Genomic DNA, 17,338 nt, shown 5'->3' with positions numbered 1-17,338 from the left:
GGCCTAGCGGCCCGAAGATGGCGGCACCTCCTCGCACCAACGCCTCGTCCCATTGGACGGCCTGGCCCGCCCTTGCCCAATGGGAAGGAGAGATGCTGCAAGGAGGGGCGGAGCCCCGAGCGAGCCGCTCTGGGAGCGCGCAGGGAGAAGTCAAGAGGAGGGAGACAGGCGCGACATTGCTACAGTGCCCCCTTCAGGTCTGGAGGAGCGAGTCGACGGTGCTGTCCCGGGGGTCCTTCCTGAAAGGCCCAGGACGCAGCGGCTGGATGGGAGGTGCTGGAGACGCAACCCTGGAGCCGGCTGGTTCCAGCTGACACGCCCGCAGCCAAAGCGGGGCGGAGGGGACAGAAACGCCAGGACGCCACCGGAAAGTGTGTGCGATGGGCATTTATGTCTGTTCGCGGGACCCCATGGGAAGCCTTTGCGCCCGGAGGCTCAAGCCTAGTGTCGAGGATAGCAGCGGATGTTCCGCGGAAGGGCGGGGACGGAGAGGCCCCTTCCAGGTCTCAGGGGTACGCAGTGGGCTGGTGTTTAGGGGAAGAGGAAGAGGTCCCATAATTACCTGTGCAGGGGTCAGAAATTTTAACTTGGCTCTCCAGGCACTGCGGTGACATGGAAGGGTATCTGACTTTAATCACCTTTATTTAGGTATACTTTACATACAATCAAACACACTGGTTTTAAATGTACAGCCTGATGCATTTTGACAGGCATGTGTGTAGACCCAGCAGTCACATACCAGTATGCCCAATGCCAAAAAGTTCCCTTATGCTACTTTATATTTAACCCGCCCCCCACCCCTTATGCTACTTTATATTTAACCCCCCCACACCCCTGATCCTGGATGATCACCCATCTAGAGTTGCTTTCTGCAACTCTAGAGTTCTGTCCACTGCCTTTTATCGGACTGAAGGAAAATAGGGCAAATCCAAAGGTAGGGGAGGCCCCTTAATGTGCTGGTGCCTAGTTACAGGTATAGGAATTTGGATCTGAGTTAGGGCACTCACCTGGGGCTGGAGAGGAGCTTACAGATTAGGGATGGAACTGGTGAGTCCGGTGGGGTATGCAGGAGAGAGCGGAGGGATGCCCAAGCCTGGAAGCAGTTGTGGTGCCACTGATGGGGGCACAGGGCAAAGAAAAGGGAACAGCCTCGAGGGAAGCTGGGGAAGACCGTGCGGGTAGAGCCCTCTGTCTCTATAGGAAACTCCAACAGAGGTCAGACATAGGAGTCATCAGCAGATAGGGAGGGCATCACGGAGCCTTCTTCCAGGGAGGAGGAGACTAACACAAGCCCTGGGAACAGCGACACGAACAAGGGTGAGAGAGAGGCAGACAGAAGTTATCAGAGGGATAAAAGGAGGGCAGGAGGGTCTGTGATGAGAGGGGAGGAGCAGGTTCCAAGGAGGAACTGTCAGTGATCTCAGGGGGCAGAGAGATGGGTACACAATTACAAAGAACTGAAAGGAGTCAGTAGATTGTGGTCGTTGGTGACCTGGGCCAGAAGAGCCCCACAGTTGGACTGGGATCTGGGTAGAATTGATGAAAAGATGCAGGAGGGGCAGAAAAGCAGAGCCAGTTACTTTATACTCTTCTTGATAGAGCTCAGTCGGAAACGGAAGAGATCAGAACACGGTCTGAAGACAATGGTGAAGCATGAGTATTCTTTTTCTTTTCTTTTCTTTTTTTTTCTTGTAGGCTCCCCGCCCAGTGTAGAGCCCAGCAAGGGGCTTGAACTCACAAGCCTGAGGTTGAGACCTGAACTGAGATCAAAAGTTAGATGCTTACCCGACTGAGCCACCCAGGCGCCCCGAAAGAGAGTTATTTTTTAAGATGGAAAGAGTTTGTGCCTGTTGGTAACTTTCAGAGAAGGAATCATAAGAGCTGGAGGGATTAAAACTAGAAGGAAAGGGGAAAGCAAGATCTCAGGGAGAACAGAAAGGGGACGACCAAAGGCAGAGATGTGTGAATGGGAGGAGGTTCCTGGCTGCCTTGGAGGTGGTGGGGAAGGAGGAAAAGGGGAGTGATGTGGAGGTGCAGATGTCTGTAGGAGGGCAAATGGATTCGGAGCTTTGAGGAGAGGATGTGGAAAAGCCGGACTGAGAAATGATGGAAAGAAGCAGACCGGAAACGCAGATAGCATGTCAAACAGAGCCAAAGGCCCAGTTGAAGTTGGAGATCCTACTCCTGGAAGAGCCCTGATCTGTGTGTTTTGGGGTCCATGTCCAGCACCATCCCGAACCCTGGGTCTTGCAGTGCGAAAGACAGGTAGTAGGGATTTGTAGGGTGGATGCGGCAGAAGGACAAGGGAACAGAAATGTTGAAGGTACTGGCATGGGAAGGGATACATCAGCGTGGGAAGGGTTACATCACAGGAGCTGGGCTAAGTAGGTGGGTCTTGAATTGGGTCAAAAGAGAGAGGTGAAGGGAGCAGGTGTCGAGGGCGTCTGAGGCTTATAAACCAGAAAAGAAGAGCTGATTTGAGAGGAGCGGTAGCTCCTGGGGAGGCTGACTTTGTCTGCTCGTTGTCAACGTCGTCTATGAGTCAGGCAGAGGATAGGGTGAAGAAGAGGACTGGGAGCCAGGGGCCCAGGTACTGAGAATGGGGTGGAGGAGCCACGCAGGACAGCAGTGAGGGGACGGAGGGCAGAGTGTGGACCAAAGACCCTCTGGGAGGAAGGGTTTTTGCCTGTAGGACATGAGACAGTGCCATCTTCGCCTTCTGTCCTAGTGAGGAACATTCCTATGTCACGTGCCTCTCCGGGGCAAGAGCAAGGCTGACCTCGACCCTGTATCCTAGAGACCATGGCTTCACGAGCAGGGATTATCGTGGTGAGGGGGTTCCTGCACCCTTCTGCTCAGCCCAGCTCTGGTGCCTGAAGACAGACAGCCCAGGATGAGCAAGAGGTTAGTGGACCTGTGCTGGAACATTCCAGCATCCCCAGCTATGCTCCATGCATTCTCTAAAGCAGGTTATTTTTCCAGCTGTAGAGGAATGGCTTCAGAAAGGTTCCCTGAGAGCACCCTTTCTACATTGCACTTGGCCTCCTTTTCACACACACGTGTCTTGTTTAGGCGTTCGAACGATCCCGAGAGGGTGGTTCTCAAACCCTTAGCACAATTCTGAACATTGGAGAAGCTCACAAAAACCGAAGTATCTTAGTAACTGCGTTGGTAGAAGACGACCCGACCTATTGGATGGTGGAGTCTCTGTCCCTCCTGGTGTGTTTGAAGACAGGCTGGAGCTCAGGGTACCACATGGCCGTCCTCCCTTTGTGGACTCCAGCAAGCTGTGACGTCCCCAAAACACGTGGCCGCCAAGGATTTTGGACAAGGGGTCATGGATCTGTGCAACCCTCCCTTCTAGGTGACAAAGACACTGAGTCTGAGGGGCGCCTGGCCGGCTTAGTCCATCGAGCTTGCGACTCTAGATCTAGGGTTTGGGTGCAGAGAGGACTTAAAAAATAAAATCTTTAAAAAAAAAAAATTGGAGAATAAATTATACCCTCCAGATTGGCACAGAACTTTGCTCCTCATTGGCCGTCAAGTGGCAGGCCAGCGGATGTGTTAATCACAACAGGAAGTTGATATGATTCCTTTTGGTTTTTAGAAATTGCAACTGGTGAAGTAGGGGAGCTGGGTTGGTGGGGCCAAGCTCGGTGCAAGGTCAAAACCAAAAGCCTTTATCCTTTGGCCTGCTTCTGGTTGCTTCCCCAGTTGCTCTCCTGTCCTGGGAGGGGGTCCCCCCCATCCCCCATCGATCCCGTTGGCAGCGGAGCTTGGCCCCCTGGCAGCCCGAGATGGTCCCCATCTCCCTTCATGTCACCCCTCCTGCAGACTCTCAAGCCTTTCTTGACTACATTACTCACCAGCAGTGACTACATTACTTACTATATTACTCACCTTGAGGCCACTGGCCACCCCATCGTCCTGAAAACAGGGCCCTGGCTTGTCTGACCTCATTCTCCCTTGTCCTCCCTCTCCCCATGTGGCTTTACTGCTCTGGCTCTGTTCTGGCCCCAAGGGCTCCCCAGCTCCTCCAGCAGCGGTCCTGAGGAGCTAGACTTCAAGCTCACCTCCCGACCCCCAGTTCATCCCTGGGCCATGCTGTGCCACTCCCAGATTTCTGTTGAGTGTCACCTTCCTCCCTAAGCCTGATTCCTGTGACTAAATGCCTGCCAGGCCCTGGGCTAACCCCAGTTCCATCTGTGGAGATGAGCCTAACTTCTCGGCAAACCGAAGCAATGGATAGGCCATATGTGTGATACCTTCTTTTTTGTTTATTTTACCGTCGCTATTGGCAAATTAAGCCACTCCTGTCCTGTTACCTGGAGTTGAGGACCTGTGCTTTACAGATGAGTCCGTCATTGATCTGGACAAAGTACTTACAAGCTAACGGGGTCAGGGCAGAAATAGTAAGGCAAATTAAGGAGTCCCCATAATCGAAGAGAGGAAGAGTGTCATGGGGAAGGAGAGAGCAGTCTGGCCTATGGTGCATGTGAGGGCTTTCCCTTCCCTTGATCTTTCCCCAAAGGAAAAGTGTTGATCATCTCAGTAACAGGCTACGGTGTGGTTGGCTTGCCAGTGACTTGGGGTCGCCTTGGTTTTCAGGCAGTATTCACGGGACCTGCAGTGTGCCAGGACTCAAGCAGCCTTGTTCACTCGTACCTTCTTGGGGGACGGGAAGTCTCAGCAACACATCTGGGCGAGAAACCGATCAGTGGAGAGGATGCTGCTGAGAAACGGAGAAGTGGGTTAGGCTGGGAGCCGGGGACAGAACCAGGAAGGAAGGAGCCCCGAGGGCGGCCGCGTCCCTCAGTGTCCAGTGGGGGGCAGTGGTGTTCAGACAGTCACGGGAGACGCCTCTGCAGGAAGGGCCCTCCCACCCTCGGGGAGCCAGCCGGACTCCCAGCATTGCGGGGGAGTGGCGGGTGCCTCTGGGTGCCTGTTGCTCAATCGACACTTCCTTTGGGGAGACAACCCAGGCACGGAAGTGCTCGCCAGGAACTTCCAACCCCAGCTGAATCTGTTAAGGACAAGGAGCACCTCTCCAGTGCTGCAGTGAGCCCAGAGCTGAGTGCGAGAGCAAAGGGGACGGGATGGGGCGAGTGGGCGAGTCGTGAGAGCTGAAGGCTTTCCTGGAGCCCCTGCAGTGGGGACCATGAGGCGCCCTGTGGAGCTGGGCAGGTCTAGGCACTCCCTCCCTCCGGGGTGGGTGGGGCCAGGGCTCAGAGGTCGGGACAGAACAATAGAAGGTGTGACTGTATAAAATGCCAAGACTCCCCGGGAGTGTCCGTGGGAGGAGCCCGGGGCGGCCCCAGGGGCCCACCTTCTGCACTCTCTGAGCCTGTAGTCCGAAGTCCTGGGAGCGGCCCGGGGACAGCAGGATGACCTGCAGGCTTGGAGTGGCAAAGATAGAGAGGTTCTCTAAGGGATGAAACTCCTTCCCAGGAGCCAGGCTGAAGGGGCTCAGAGACTACAGATAGTGTGAGATCTGTAACCCAGTTACAGTTAAGGGTTAACGGACCCCGGGTCAGCTCTGGGTATCCCAGGTGCATCCCAGTCCAAGAACGCTGACACTGCCCTTCCATTGGGTAGGTAATGATCTCTTTCTCTCTCTAAGTAGGCTCCACGCCCAACCGTGGGGCTTGAACTTGCTACCCTGAGATCAAGAGCAGCCAGCCAAGCAGAATGAAAACATCTCACAAACAACAGGGTAGAAAAGCCTTCCCCCCAACCCTGGGTGTTGGCAATGACTGACTGAGCCCTGGGGTTGGGGAAGACCACCCTCAATGTTAAATTCTCTGGGGGAACCTGGGTCAGGCGGGGTCAGACCTGCCCAGGCCCTCTGCTGGCTGCTCTAGAGGTGGAGGCCAAAGGCGCGTCCTCAAGATCTCCAGGATCCTGGCTGGTCAGTTGCATCTGAAATTGACTGGAATGAAATGCAAACCCAAGTAGCTGGGAAGAAAAGGTCAGAATTTTAGCCCTGTGTGCTCCCCTTGCTGGCCCGAGTCCCATCACTGCTCAGGTTCCGCTGCACTGCCCAAGGCCCAGAGAATGGCCCCATTGTCCGTGAGACAAACAGAAATAGCAGCATCTTCTGTTCTCTGCCTTAGGGAGATTCACTTGAAACCCCGAAGTCCCAGATGTGGGGGACAATGGAGGTTGTTGTTGCAAATTCGGGAGCCTGGAACAGATGAGAGGCAGGTATTGGGAAAGTGGCCAGTGTGGTGGGCTGGGCTGCCGGGAGAGCCACCACGTTAACCCAGTTAGCAAGCACCGGCAGGAGTTTGTTAATCACCAAAGAAGGGCGGTGGATAAAGGGGACGACCAGCTGGTGGGGGTGGAGGGGCCCCCCCAGAGGCCAGGAGGGGGACCAGCGCTGGAAAGAAAGGACGGGGAGTTATTTCTAGGCTGGTAAATGTTATTTTTATCATTTTAAAAATGTTCTGGGTTTTTTTTTTTTTTTTTGTCTAACCATGCCCTGGAGCATTTGGATGAACTGTGTTTGTATTAATTAATAAATCAGATGACATCTCCACTCGGCAGCGAGCTGTGCCTCGGAGACTGTCTGGGTGGCCCGGGAGATGGTGGCCGCGGCCTCCTGATTGATCCCAGCTGTTGTGTCTGTCTGTCCTCAGTCCTTCCGTCCCGTCAGTCCACACTCTTGAGCGCCTACGGCTACTTACTGCTGTTTTGTGAGGAATGAGCCCGGAAACAGCAGCATCTGGACTCAGGGCTGGCTCTAATGAGGGGTATGTATAATCCAGTCACACAATGGTGCTGAGCAGGCAAGACCTCGATTCACTGCAGCTGGGATTCTGAAAAAGCTGACAGCGGTGCTGGAGTTCAAGGACAAAGGTCAGATGATTATAGATGGAAGGGCCAGGCTTTTGGATGTAGAGGGTGTGAGCAAAGGCACAGAGATGAGCTGTCGGGGAGCAAGTGCAGCCCTTCCCCAGGGGGAGGTCAGGGTACCTGGAATTTAGTGAGCTTAGCAGCAGAGTCACCCAGAATGGCCACTTGGGAGAGAGTGTGCTGAAGTGGGTAGTGACCACTGGCGTCACGGCGGGCAACATGCTCCTGTCCCATTTCACCCCTTCTTGACTGTGTCTTGTTTTAGAGGATCTTCGCATGGGGCTGCAGGATGCAGGGCACTGATAACCGAAGCCTTTACAACAGTGAGGGCGACGAAAGAGACACCCCCCCCCCCCCGAGGGCAGAGCTCCAGAGGGACAGACGGAGAAGATAAGCTCAGGCCCAGGAGAAGTTGTGCCTGTCCTGTTCCCTTCCTGGTGCAGATCTAGGAGCCGTGTCCCTCAGCTCCCTGCTCTCACTCGGGCACACTCTCCCCCGTTCCCAACCGACCCAGCCTTCCAATCCCCGCCAAAGAGGAAAGGGATGAAGTGTGCAAAGGTGAGTGTAGAATGTCCCTGCTTGTGATCAGGTGCAAGGCGGGGGTATCCGGTTGCTCAGGCTCCTGCTAAGCTTTGCTGGCCTTTGTGGTCTCTCTCCAGGATGCAGGGGTTGGGCAGCAGGTGCTGACCTTCATGACCAGCGTGATGATCTCTGGAGAAACTACCACCCACCACAGTTAGTAGGAAGATTTCTGTATCCCCAGAGACCTCTCAGGCCCATGTGTCGACACGGCATGGCTAAGTTTTTGTACGCAGGGGGTCAGGGCTGGGAAACATGTCCGTCTTGGCTTCTAGACCTTTCTTCCAGGGACGAATCACCAGCATGTCCCAGGTGTAGACTCCCTCCTCCCATTGGGGTTTGATGGCGGGCCTCCCAGGCTGCTGGTGGGCCTCTGTCCCTCCATGCAGGGCCTGCACAGAACAGGTCCACAGAGCCTTCTGTACCCGAGCACGAAGTACCTGCTGCTCTCTGAGCAGTGGCCCCAAGTCACTCCTGCTGCTTCTCTGGTTTCAGAACTGCGCTGCGATGGGCACCGGGTCCAGGTCCCCTGAGCTGCAGGGTTGGGGGCTAAGGCGATGGCCACCTTCTCCCTCACTCCCTGCTCTCACCTGCCACCACATGGCCCCCAATGCCGCTGGGGTTGGAGGCTGACCCCCACTGTCAGGCCATTTGGAGGGCAACTTGGAGCAGGGTGCGGGGCCTCCTTCAGGGGTGAGTGGTCACCTGAGCTGGGCAGGAAGAGACTGACAGGGCAGAGGTGGGACAGCTGCTTTGGAAGGGCAAGGAAATGTGGCCATGCCATGGTACAGCACCCAGAGAGCTTCCCAATGTCCTCTGGAGAACACTGGCCCATCTCCCAGCCGTCTGGCGCCCCGAGGCCTGGGTGCAGCCCTCGGCAGGCCCTGACCGCTGCAAGCAGAAACAGGCCTCTGAATGCCTCCTCCCTTCCTGACCATCATCACTGCTGTGTCATCCCCCCGCCCCCTGCAGTTCCAGGGGGCCAGCGCCTTCACCTCTCCTGGGGCTCGATGCAGGGGCCAAGGTACTCGAGGGACAGAAGCGAGCCCCTGTGGCCTCTCCCGCGTCAGGGAAATCTTGCAGCTGGCCTGAGCCTGCGGAGCCTTGTCTCGGCGACTTGGAACCTTTCGGATTAAGGGTGTTGGTGAAGCAAAGTTTTGGCAAGAACCTTGGTGGTGGCTGCCAGAAGGAGGCAGAAGGGAGATAATTAGACCTGGTAATCGGTTGGCTTTCTGCTTCCTTACAGGGCAGCAGGGACTGTGGATGAGAGAGGAACACACAGAAGAAAGTTCTCCAGGACCAAGGCTGAGCCGTCCCCATCAGGGCCCGCCATCCTGTCCTATCTTGCCTGGCGCATGTGTCTGGTGTGACCAGTTCCTCCGTACCCCCCTCCTACCCCCCAGGCCCTGCTCACCCATGTCCTGGCCAAGCCTGGGACCAGACAGCTTAGGGCTTCGAATCTGCGGGGTCCTTTGTAGCGGGATTTCCCCAACTCTGGCCCCTTCCCCAGAGGAGCTCCAGCAGGGTCCACAGCAGAGGGCTTGAGTGAAGGGTTCTGTCTCCGGGCAGAGCTGCCTCATCATTTCCCCCAGAGAAGTTTGCTCTTGGGGTGGTTTCCAGGCCCCTGTCCCTCCGGACCAGATGGCTCATATTAGATCTCAGTGTGCAACTCGCTGCCCTTTGTGGGAGCATGTTCTGGATTTGTCCCAGCCTGAGCAGCTGATTCACCAGGACCTTCTGGGAAGGCCTCCCCAGATTGATTACACCTCAGCTCGTCAGCATAGAAGCTGTGCGTCCCATTTCCAGCTTTTGTGGGGAGCACATTGCTTCTAGGCCCAGACGCAGAAGTGTGTACCCCGGGGACCAAAGTCAGACCTTGGGCTGGGACTACGGGAGCCCTGCGTTAGGTCTGCAGACCTGGTACTGCTTTCTGAGGGGCTGGTTGCTCAGAGTCTGGCAGAGGCCAGACCGTTTGAGGTTTTGTTTTCTTTATAATTTGTCTGTGTATTTTGGAAAGTGAGAACATGAAAGCATGATTGGGAGAGGCAGAGGGAGAGGGAGAGAGAATTCCAAGCAGATTCCGCACTGAGCATGGAGTCCCATGCGGGGTTCAGTCTCACAACCCCGAGATCGTGACCTGAGCCGAAACCAAGAGTCTGACGCTTAGCCGACCGGGCCACCCGGGCGCCCCAGAGGGTGGACTGTTCTGTGGCTGTTTCGTGTCTTGGGAAAAGCAGAGGAGGGAGTTCCTGCCAGGGTAGAGCTCGAAAGCCTCGGGTCAGCGGAGCAGCCTTCTGCGGCCTCTCTCCTTCCCGGTGTCTGATGCTTACTCACCCTGCTGAGCACATACAGGGTGCTAGACACAGTGCCTTCGAGGGACCCCCACCCTTTGGACCTGGGAGCAAGACGGCCCCTGCACCCTTTGGGGAAATCACTCCGCCCCCATAGGCATCTGGTTTCTCCTGCGCAGAGTGAGAACAGGCTACCTTCCTTCCTGCTTTGTGAGGACCCGGCTGGCTAACAGATGCCAAGTGCCCCGCCCCGGGGTTAGGAGCAGTGAGGATGGTGTACAGCGGAGAGGTTTAGGAGGATGGGTGGGAGGAAGGGCTTGAGAGGCGTCCTGGATCCTGGGGCTGGATGTGTGTGGCCAGGAGCGCTGGCTCTGAGTCTGGGGTCCCCTTCTGTGCCTATTTAACCTTAAACGGTTACAGCCTCAGCTGGTTCCTTTGTCAAATGGAGATTGTGTTCTCCCTTCCAGCCTCAGTGGGAGAGAGCAAGAGAAAGCAACACTATCCACTGTGTTCCAGATGCAGTCGCAGGCCGACAATAGGAAAGAATGGATGTAAAAAACCATCACCTTGTCACCTGCGCAGTGCAACCCCCAGTTAATTGTGACTTTCAGCTCTGCCGAGCTCCTGGCCACAGCACCCCTGCTCCCAGCAGGGGTGATGGAGGTAGTCTGCTCAGGTTTCAGACCCTCAGTACTCTGGGGATTCACTGCATTTCCCTGCTGTTTAGCCGGGTTACTAAAGCCTCTTGCCCCCTTGGGAGGCTGTCAATTGTCTCAGTGGAGGGTCTGGGACCCCCAAGGAGCAGGGAGAGCCTTGTGGAGCCTCGTGGGGGAGGGGACTTGGGAACGGGGTGCTCACAGAGGTTGAGGGAACACTCCCCAGAGCAGCCCCTTGGGGTGGCAGGGCCCCCTTGCCCTGTACACAGCCGGCTTGTGTAGGGGGAGGGGGAAGAGGTGGGGGGGGTGGGAAGGCCCAAGCGTCAGCCCGCTGCTTGCTCCCCCTCACGGGCTGCCTTAGCACGTCCCAGAGAAGCTTCTTTGCACCGTCTGGAGCTGCCGCTGGGTTCCAGACCAGCCGGCCTGGCAACAATGTGGGGGAGGAGGAAGTCTGCTGCAGAGCCCCGTTCGGGGAGCCGGGCCAACGCTAATGGGATCACCGGCCTCGGCCCCGAGGTCCTGGCGAGGTCGGCCAGGACATTGTGAAATGACATTTCGAAGACCCCACCGCAGAGAGTCAGAGAGCGTGTGGGTGGACTTGGCAGTGAGTGAGGACCCTTCGGGAAGTCGTCGGTTGCCCTGGCACTTGGTTAGACTCTCTGCAGAACAGAAGCTCGGGCCAGGCCAGCCCTGGGCAGCTGTGGACGGGATGAACGGTCCCTGGGCAGGACGGTGGGGGTGGTGCAGGCTTGGACCCACTGCTGGGGCCAGATTAATATGAGCTCCATAGGGGAGAAAAAAGAGGGGCGCCTGGGGGCTCAGTTGGTGAAGCGTCTGCCTCCAGCTCAGGTCATGATCTCGGGGTCTGGGGATCGAGTCCCACATCGGGCTATCTGCTCAGTGGGGAGACTGCTTCTCCCTCTCCTGCTGCTCCCCCGCTTGTGCTCCTCCTTCTCAAAAGAATAAAATCTTAAAAAAAAAAAAATTAAAAATTTGCAAAGTACTTTCTAGGTGGGAGGAATTGCTGCCAGACACCAGATCGAAGGCCCAGAGGGTAAGACTCTGGCCCCGCAAGCTAGCACTTCCCCTGTACTGAGAGGGGATCATGTGGGGAACGAGCATACCCTTTCTCCTTGGTGGCCTGGGTCCCAGGGAAAAGGAGCTTGCAAAGGTCAGGAGGGTTCCCCAGTGGTCTTAGGACAGCTCCAAGACTCCCCAATGCAGGATGGGGGGGGGGCGTGGGCGGGGGCCTTGTTTTCCGCAGGATTTGTGTTTATAACCCGATAGTTTCTTTACCTTTTATCTAACAAGAGTGAGTAATCTATTGGGGAGATTTAACGAAAACCAGACATTACCTCACTGGTGTCTTATCCAAGGCCGCTCCTGTGACTTGGGGTCTTTTCCCGTGTTAAGCAGGATGGGGAGAACTCCATAGACTTCCGCCGAGTCAAGGGAATCGCAGAACACACATGTTTGAGAAGCCCTGTTCTAGTATTTGTACTCAAGCCCTTCTCTCCACCGCCCCCCCTCCCTGTAAACATCTGTTTTTTTCATTCTGGAAACACGGCAGAGGGATTCAGCCCAGCCTACCCCACGTAGTGAGCAGTCTCAGGGGCTTCTCTGGCTCCCCTCTTCCTGGAGGGGTATGAAGAGTTTCCTGTGTGAGCTCACAACGGCCTCCTCCTCAGGCGTGGGAAAATAATAGTAGCAGGCAGACCCCTCTCCGAGGTCGATGGCTCTCTCTCTCTCTCTTTAAAGGTTTTTATTTGAGAGCGAGCATGAGCAGGGGGAGCGGCAGGAGAGGGAGAAGCCTGCCGAACAGGGAGCCCGATGCGGGATTCGATCCCAGGACCCCGAGATCATGACCTGAGTCGAAGGCAGACGCTTCATTGACTGAGCCCCCCCAGGCGCCCCTGAGAGTTACTTTCTAACAGAAGTGTCAGACAAATAGCGACTCAAGTGGCCCACGTGTCCCTTCAGGTGTAGAAAGGCTGCTGCTTCTCGGAAAAGGAGAGTCTGATGGGTCCAAGACAGAATTCCCCCCAGGGTTGTCCTCACATAGAAGGACAGCTCTCGTCACTGCAGGCTGGGCAATGGGACATCTGTGTCTGGCAGCAAAAAATTTAAAGCCCAGTAAAAAAGGTCCACATATCCACAATCGCTGTGTAGTAGGTAATACGAAGAGTAAGTGTTAACAGGTGTCATTGTGGTTTGATCACTACCAACCATCTGCTGCTCTGCTGATGGCACTGACATAAGTGGGAGGGACAGGACCTACAGTCTGGGACTGACCTGAAAATACTTTAGTGGTGGGGCGCCTGGCCAGCTCAGTCAGAGTAGCGGAGAACTCTTCATCTCGGGGTCGTGAGTTTGAGCCCCAAGTTGGGTGTGGAGATGACTTAAAGATAAAAATTTTTAAAAAGATTTAATTTATTTACTTATTTTACAAAAAGAGACACAGTGAGAAAGGGAACACAAAAAGGGGGAGTGGGGGAGGGAGAAGCAGGCTTCCCGCCAAGCAGGGAGCTGGATTCAGGGCTTGATCCCGGGACCCTGGGATCATGACCTGAGTGGAAGGCAGAGAGTTAACCGACTGAGCCACCCTGGCGCCCCTTGAGATAAAATCTTTAAGAAAATAATAAATATGTTAGCAGAAACGTAAGAAAAAGAAAAGAGGTAAACACCTGAGACAAAACCTTTTAACACTTGAGTCTGGGTGATGGATAATATGGTTTCATTTTACAGTTTTCTCAACTTGTGTGGTAGATTGAACATGTTCATAATTAGAAGAAAAATTAAAGACACTGTGACTAGTGTTAAAAGACAAACCACAGACGGGAGAAGATATTTAGAACACATGTAACTGACAAGGGATTTCTACCCGAAATGTATAAACAACTCCCACAAAATAGTTAAAAAAGAAAAAAAAAACAAACCTTCCAACACATAGGAAAAAGACATAGATTATAAAAAGCAATTTCAGGGGCCCCTTGGTGGCTCAGTTGGTTAAGCATCTGACTCTTGATTTTGGCTTGGGTCCTGGTTTGAAAGTCGTGAGACTGAGCCCTCCCTTGGGCTCCTTGCTATGCATGAAGCCTGCTTAAGATTCTCCCTCTCCCACTGCCCTCCCCCACCTCTCTCTTTCCAAAAAAAAAAAAAGTAAACAAATAAAATTTTAAAATAAGTAGACAAACCAGTTTCATTCCCCAAAGGAGAAACTTGAATGGCCAATGTCTCGCCTCCTAGGTAATCCGGAAAATACCAAGTAGAGAATAAGACAGTAATGGCCATAGATGGGCAGGCATTTGAAAGTCTGGCAATATGAAGTATGGGGGAGATGTAGAGTTTAAAACATATACTTAGGAAGCGACTTGGCAATGTCTGTTAGAAACCTGTATGTCTTACAACCTAGGAGTCTACTTCTCAGTGTACAACCCTCAAAAAAATCTTGGGTGGGGTCCCTGGAGGGCTCAGTAGGAAGTGTGGGCAGCTCGTGATCTCAGGGTTGTGAGTTTGAGCCCCACGTTGGGTATAGAGATTACTAAGAATAAAGAAATAAAAAAGTCTCGGGCTGGTACCCTATACAGATTTGATCACACAGTAGATGCCCATTACTGTGTTGTTTGGAATAGCTGAAACCCCCCAAAATGGGGAAATAATTAATGACATAGTCATATATGGACATACTACATAGACATCAAGATAAATACAATACATACTAATATATATGTATAATTATGGTTGAATTTCCCAAACATAATATGAATATTAAATGAAATAAAAGAAAATTATGAAGGGATATGTATGTTATTATACCATGTGTATAAACAATTTAAAATCCCTACATAATATTTTTAGGTCTCTATATATGACAGGGTGCCTGGGTGGCTCAGTGGGTTAAAGTCTCTGCCTTCAGCTCAGGTCATGATCCCAGGGTCCTGGGATCAAGCCCCACATCGGGCTCTCTGCTCAGCAGGGAGCCTGCTTCCCTTCCTCTTTCTCTGCCTGCCTCTCTGCCTACTTGTGATCTCTATCAGATAAATAAATAAAATCTTTTAAAAAATAATTAGAAGGGCCACAAAGCAAAAGGATGGTAGAGCTCAGGCAGTGGATGGATACGTTGTTTTCTGTACCACTCTGCATGCTTCAAATACTTGGTAGCTTAGAAAACAATTTCTTCAGGGGACACCTGGGTTAAGCCTCTGCCTTCAGGGTCCTGGAATCGAGCCCCCGCATCGGGCTCTCTGCTCAGCAGGGAGCCTGCTTCCTCCTCTCTCTCTGCCTGCCTCTCTGCCTGCTTGTGATCTCTGTCTGTCAAATACATAAATAAAATGTTAGAAAAAAAAATAAAACAATTTCTTCAGGTTGTTCCCTTCTGCTTCTCAACTTTTCCCAGAACCCGGACTCCATTTTCTCCTCTGTGCCCTCCAGGAGTCCCCTATTTTCACATTTTAATGTCTCTGAAATCAGGATGCATTTCACAATCAATGCGAGTTTTTTTGTTTTGTTTTGTTTTCCCTGGGTGGTTTACAAAAATAAAGTGCTTCCTATACAGATGGTGTCTGTAACTGGATGAAATAAGGTACAGGGGAAGGTCATGTAAAATACGGATGGGGCACCTGGGTGGTATAGTCAGTTAAGCGTCTGACTCTTGATTTTGGCTCAGGTTGAGACCTCAGAGTTGGCTCAGCCGGTGTCTGCTCGAGATTCTCACTCCCTGCCCTTTCCTGCTTGTGCACTCTCTCTCTAAAATAAATAAATCTTTAAAAAATGCATATAAAATGCAAGTAAATAGCTCTTATTATTTGATATAAATATTAATAACCAGTGTTTAAAAATCATATCCTGGAATACTAGGCATGCCCACTTCGATCTCTCGTCTCTTATTTTTCTTTTCCTTTTTTTTTTTTAATTTAAAAAATTTTATTTTTTTCCAAGATTTAAAAAAAAATCTTTTAAAAAATTAATTATTTTATTAACATATAATGTATTATTTGCCCCAGGGTTAACAGGTCTGTGAGGCTTACACACTTCACAGCACTCACCATAGCATATACCATCCCCAAGGTCCATAACCCAACCACCCTCTCCATAATCGTCTCTTCTTTTTTTAAGTAAGCTTGAAGCCCCTTGTGGGGCTTTAACTCGGGGTGTGGAGATCCAGTTACACGCCCTGCTGACAAAGCCAGCCAGGGTACCCAGAGGCAGGCACACTTAAAGAGCAGTGGTCCAGTACATTCTCTCCCGGAAGCAGCACCATGTACTTGTCTTCTCTGTCCTGCCAAAGTTTGTGAAGAAGAGGGCAGAGACCCAGAGGGAGATGGAGCTTAGTATTCTCTGCACGAAGGTAATAATGAGTGGACATGAAGCCCTGCGAGCAGGAAGTGTGAGCCAGAAGTTTCTATAGAGGCAGCGGCTGATTGATGGCGCGGAGAGAACACAACACATGGAGGCTTAGGAATTGAGCCTGGGGCTCCCGGCCTCAGTCCTGGGGAGATGGCCGCCCTCCCATCTCACCTCCGGGACCTCTGGCCACCAGGAGGAGAAAGGCTGGCTCATCAAACTGTCCCCCCAGACGCGTGTTGTGACAATAGGAGTTGCCTGAGTTTGGTCTGGAATTCATTGTTTATCCTTTTGTCCTTTCCTGATCTGAGTCCCACTTGGCTCTGCATCTCTCCCTGCGAGGAGTCTGGCGGTCCGGACTCGCCCATCTTTTGGTGCTCCCGCCTCAGACCACTCTTCAGGGAGGAGAGGACCCCAACTTAGGTCGCTGTGCCTTACCCATCCACTTATACATGCCTTGCCCATCCCGTCTGAGGGCCTGAGGTGGCAAACGCCCTGTGAGGACAACCTGGCTGGGGGTGGGGATGGGGGTGGGGGCTCCTCTGTAAATGATTAGCTGTGATCGTTGTAAAAGCCAGGAGCTCTGTAACCAGAAAGGCAGAGCAGAGAGGTGTCTGCACACACGTGCACGCACACGCACACAGGATGAGTTTTCTTAGCGATTCGTTACACGCTCTTCTCCTGACGGGAGTGCTCGCTGTCACACACAGGGCGGTGGCCAGCTCGGTCCCTGGACGCTTGCCTGAGCTGGGGGCTGGCTGCAGAGGACTGTTCCTGCTTATGGAAGCGGCAAGGGAATGATGGGCTCCTTCCCAGGAGCTGGTGTGCGTGCAGGGGGGCGGCGAGGAGAAGCGTGTGTTGGTGCAGGAAGGGCTGAGGTTCGGGAGCCGTGCTGCTCTGGGTTTGCAGTCTCCTCTCCCTCCAGCAGCCTGGTGGAGGCAGGTCAGGGAGTACAATTTTGAGCGCTCTGAGAGGGCCCGGCAGCTGCTAGAACTATCAGCTGCCCGTGGGAGGCCAAGGGGACCAAAGTCCCCGGTCAAGGCTTCACTGACCAAGGAGGCCGCTCTGACTGCTGCCCTTGCTGCGTCACGCCTGGGGGATCTGTCTCTGCCAAAACCACACAGAGAGGAAGCTGCTGAGACAAAGAGGTAACCGTGGAGCCAACTTCTATTTTCAGCCTGCGCTTGACCCTGGCGAGTGACCTTGAGGAGGTCACTCACTCTCTCGGGGTAATTATATGGGATTCCTTCCAGGTCCAGGAACTCCTGCGAAAATGGATAAGTTGAGATTTTTAAAGGACCCTGAGATGTCAGAAGAGATAAACAATGTCTGGGGCCAGTTTTCTGGGCTGTCCTTGAAGTCTGCCTCTCCACGCACTGGCCATGTTCTCTCTTCACTCAGTGACCAAGTGTAGGACATGCTTAAGATCAGTGATGGGGGGTGCCTGGATGGCTCAGTAGGTAATGCGCCTGCCTTCAGCTCAGGTCATGATCTCAGGGTCCTGGGATCGAGCCCCTCGTCAGGCTCTCTGCTTGGCGGGGAATCTGCTTCTCCTTCACCTCTCCTTCTCCCTGACTTGCGTGCTCTCTCTCTCAAATAAATAAAGAAAATCTT

At 53.4% G+C, this 17,338-nt stretch overlaps 1 long non-coding RNA gene across 13 annotated transcripts; it reads left to right on the top strand.

Annotated features, from left to right (window-relative positions):
* Window positions 1-166: 166 nt before the first annotated feature.
* Window positions 167-11,247, top strand: LOC101683400. Of its 13 annotated transcripts, none has more exons than XR_006603536.1 (7): window positions 167-371; window positions 1,696-2,904; window positions 4,609-6,204; window positions 6,639-6,752; window positions 7,121-7,413; window positions 7,515-7,662; window positions 8,681-11,247. It is a non-coding gene; the product is annotated as an uncharacterized LOC101683400 (long non-coding RNA). The 13 variants fall into 13 exon arrangements; XR_006603534.1 differs by having other exon boundaries at window positions 1,600-2,904; XR_006603533.1 differs by having other exon boundaries at window positions 167-512.
* The last annotated feature ends 6,091 nt before the right edge of the window (window positions 11,248-17,338 follow it).

Source organism: Mustela putorius, unplaced genomic scaffold (genome assembly GCF_011764305.1).
Source record: "Mustela putorius furo isolate JIRA1106 unplaced genomic scaffold, ASM1176430v1.1 tig00003942_pilon_pilon_pilon, whole genome shotgun sequence".
In the NCBI taxonomy this organism is placed as follows: Eukaryota; Metazoa; Chordata; class Mammalia; order Carnivora; family Mustelidae; genus Mustela; species Mustela putorius.
The sequence above is the reverse complement of the archived record's forward strand: the minus strand, read 5'-3'. Positions and strand labels throughout refer to the sequence as shown.